General features: G+C 30.9%; 1 non-coding gene across 1 annotated transcript; it reads right to left on the bottom strand.

The window, feature by feature from the left end:
- Nucleotides 1-1,592: 1,592 nt before the first annotated feature.
- Nucleotides 1,593-1,664, bottom strand: TRNAR-UCU (transfer RNA arginine (anticodon UCU)). The gene has a single exon. It is a non-coding gene; the product is annotated as a tRNA-Arg (tRNA).
- Nucleotides 1,665-4,267: the final 2,603 nt, after the last annotated feature.

Below are 4,267 nucleotides of genomic sequence, written 5' to 3'. Positions count from 1 at the left end.
AGTCCATATTAGAGGCAGGGGTGTAGCTGAGACTTGGAGACTTTCTTCATTCTCATTTTTTAGTTTCAGTTTTTAGTTTTGAATTCTAGAGAGAGAAACACACTACCTCTTCTAGGGTTCTTGCATTTTCATAGTTTTCACTTTTGGATTGGCTTCAGAGAGAGCTATTACTACCTTCGCTTGAAGTTTTCACCATTTTAGTTTGCTTTTCTCTTACCTTGCTCTTTTATTTTCTATTAGTTGTTCCAATTCATGTTCGGATTTTCTTAATAGTGAATTTATTAATGCAATGAACCATTTTTATATTTAATCCCGTTAATTAGTTTAATTTTCTTCCATTCATTTCTCAATACAAATTTTAGCTTTATTAATTTAGTTTTAATTACTATGTCTTTTTTCTACTCCCTTTACATGTTCATGAAAATGGCATTCAAGTCAATGGAGTAAAGTTCCAACTTGGCTTTGGAGTTAATTAATTGGAACTCCTTGATTTGGAAAACTCAAGAGTTAATTTGAACTTTGAAATTGTAGCCTTACTCTATTTTCACTAAGTCTAGCTCTTCCCTAGGAAAGGGCTAGGCCTTGTGAGTCAGAGTCAGCATACCCAATTGACCTTCCTTTGCAACTGCAAGAGGATAATTAATTGCATTCACGTCTTTTGGAAAGAGCCGCTAAATCAAGTTCTCAGTTAGGTGAAGGAAGTATGACTTCTTTGCCAATAGTTGAGACCCAATCGGGAGATGTTTCGGCTTATATTCCTACAAATGTGATTTCTATTACAGATGGCGAAATATTCTTATCCGCTGATCTATTCAATGCTGGAATCAGACCTGCGATTAATGTGGGTATTTCGGTTTCCAGAGTTGGATCTGCGGCTCAAATTAAAGCCATGAAACAAGTAGCTGGTAAATTAAAATTGGAATTGGTGCAATTTTTCGGAATTAGAAGCTTTTGCACAATTTGCTTCTGATCTCGATAAAGCTACTCAAAATCAATTGGCAAGAGGTCAACGATTACGTGAATTACTTAAACAATCCCAATCAGCTCCTCTCACTGTGGAAGAACAGATAATAACTATTTATACCGGAACAAATGGTTATCTTGATTCATTAGAAATTGGACAGGTAAGGAAATTTCTCGTTGAATTACGTGCTTACTTAAAAACGAATAAACCTCAATTCCAAGAAATAATATCTTTTACGAAGACATTCACTGGGGAAGCAGAAGCCTTTTTAAAGGAGGCTATTCAGGAACAAATGGAAGTCGTTTTACTCTAGGAACAAGTAGAAAAAAATTGATTAAAAATTGAATTCCTTTCTAATTCAACTTTCAAATTAAAATTTAGATTATTATTCTGATTCTTTCATGTTTAATATCTTTTCTTTGAATAAATAATATAATAAATTAATTATATTAGATATTCTATATTTATATTAATTCTCAAAGGATAAGTGGTTCTTGTTCAATTCAAATCATTCAAAATCTTTTTTTTTTATCTTTTATTTTTAGTTTTTAAAAATATAGAAATTCTATTTAGAGTTATATTTTTATATTTATAATATAAAAATATTAAATACATAATGCAAATTATTTGCGTCCAATAGGATTTGAACCTATACCAAAGGTTTAGAAGACCTCTGTCCTATCCATTAGACAATGGACGCTTTTCTCTTTTTCTTCTAACTTTTCACTAAATTCAATTTAGTGAAAAGTTAGAAGAAAAAATGGAATAATATCTACAAATACTAATATATAATATATAGATATATATACTATATATATAAATATATATAATATAATGAATATTATATTCAATAATCTTGAATTCAAATTGGAAAATTGAATATTGTATTAATTGATAAAATTGAATAAAATAACTAAAAACAAAATATAGAAATGATAACCAATTAATTTCCTCCTAGCCAAGGCCTTTAATTTCAAAAACATAACACCTCAAATTATTATTTCTTGTCTTAATCTTCCATTATTTATTTTTCTAATTCCAACATCAAAAATTTCTTAGAAAAATTCTTGATCAATAATTCGCACCTTGTTTCAACTCATTGGGAAATGACCTAGGAATTCTACTCCCAGTATTTTATTCTGAATTGTGACATCCTTTATAAATTGATAAGTGGAATTTTTGCCGGTTAAGAACTATACTCACAACGCTATTTTATTAGAAATTCTTAACTGGCAATTTTCTACCCGTCACAACTCCAAAGGTGTCTTAGTTGAGATATCTTTCTTTGATTTAAAAGAACTTTTGGTTTATTTTCCCATTTAACAAGCATCACATGTGATATCTTTGACAAACCTAATCTTAGGAAGACCTCTAACTAAGTCCTTCTTTACTAGCTTAGAGATTTGAAATATGCTTGCATGTCCCAATTTCTTGTGTCATAACCATTTTTTTTTTAGTCCATGGAAGTGAAACAAGCTACATTTTGTCCTCTTAGTTCCTCTAGAGTGAGGCCATATACATTATCATATCTTTTAGTAACAAACAATACATTACCAGAAATTTCTTTAACAGTCAAGCATTCTAACTTTTTTAAAATAACCCAATAGACTAAATCACAAAGTTTACTAATTCTTAATAAATTGTGCTTTAAACCATCAACCAAAAATACAGTATCAATGAAGGTAGAAAGATCTTTACCGACTTTTTTCTATAGCAATGATTTTTCCCTTCCTATCATCATTGAATGTCACAAATCCTCCATCATACTTGTTTATCTTGATGAAAAATGTTGCCTTTCACGTCATATGCTTTGAACGTCCACTATCTAAGTACCACATGCCCTTCTTCTTCTTGGATGCAAGAAAAATCTCCACAAAGCTTCAAGCAATCTTAGGTATCCAAATCAATTTAGATCCTTTGATTCTAATCCACCTTGGTTACCCAAGAATATTGAAATAATTCACCATTTTGTACACTTTATTTTCAATTTTTCTTTCAACAATAAAACATTGAAGAGAAGTGTGACCATGTCTTTTACAATTTTGGCAATTTTTCCTTTTTGCTGAATTTTGGTTGTGATGTGAGACTTGAGGAGTTTTGGTTTTTGAAGTTAAAACTTTAGTTTTAATATGTTGTTTTTCAAAAACAACTTCATTTTCATCACCATACCCAAACTAGATTTTTGAAAAAAGAGTTATTGACTAGCTAACAATTTGTCTAAGTTTGTGCCAAATTTTGATTCAAGCCTCTAATCACTTTGTGCAATCTCTCATTTTCCAAATGAGATCTAATGATGCATGAATCATGTGCTTTCCTTTAAATTTTTCAAGTTTAGATTTAAGAAATATATTTTTCTCAATGAAATCAACAACACTTTTGGTTTTCATCAATTTTTCTTTGAGAGAAGTATTTTTAGCTTTTAAGGAATTATTTTTAACTTGCATTTTTCATATTTAACTAGAATTTTATTTTCATGATCAATCAAATCATCAATGATAATGTGCAAATTCTCTTTAGACAGGTCAAAGTAATCTACCTCATCTAGTTGATCATGACCAGCTATGAAGCACACTTGAGCTTCATATTTAGATTTGTCTTCTTCATTTGAGTCATTTTCAAGGTCCTCTCATGAATCCATCAACACTTTCTTCTTCTCCTTCTTCACCTTGTGCTCCTTGAGTTTAGGACAATCATATTTGTAGCAGCCAACTTTCTTACAATGATGATAAATGACTTTGCTAAGGTCCTTCTTGTAGTTCTTCAAGCTTGAGCACCTATTCTTGCCTTTGCTCTTCATCAATCTTCTCAACCTCTTAGCAAAAAATACAAATTCATAATCAGAAAAAACTATCATTGGAATCATCTTCCAATGGTTCCATTTTTTTATTTCATGGCCACTTCTTTTTTTTTTTTACATCTCGGGTGAAGTGTGTGGTTTTATAGGCTAGTAACTTTCTGTCAACTCATCATATGTCATCCTATCTAGGTAGTTATTTTTTGCTATGATAGTATTTTTGGTTTCCCACTTCTTTGTTAAGCTTCTAAGTATTTTCCTCACAAGAATTGGTTCAGTATGAGTGATTTTCATAGCATCCAAGCTATTGATGATGCTTGAGAATCTTTCAAATATTTCATCAATGGTTTATCCTTCCTTCATGGAGAACATTTTATACTCCTTTTGAAGTATATCAATCCTCGCCTCTTTTACTTGTTGTGTGTCCTTGGTGCAGATTTTGACAATATCCACAACTGAATCGGCAAATGCACCAGGTCATCCAAGTAATACCTCAGGTGAGCGAGAGT

Source organism: Arachis hypogaea, chromosome 4 (genome assembly GCF_003086295.3).
Source record: "Arachis hypogaea cultivar Tifrunner chromosome 4, arahy.Tifrunner.gnm2.J5K5, whole genome shotgun sequence".
NCBI lineage: Eukaryota > Viridiplantae > Streptophyta > Magnoliopsida > Fabales > Fabaceae > Arachis > Arachis hypogaea.
The sequence above is the reverse complement of the archived record's forward strand: the minus strand, read 5'-3'. Positions and strand labels throughout refer to the sequence as shown.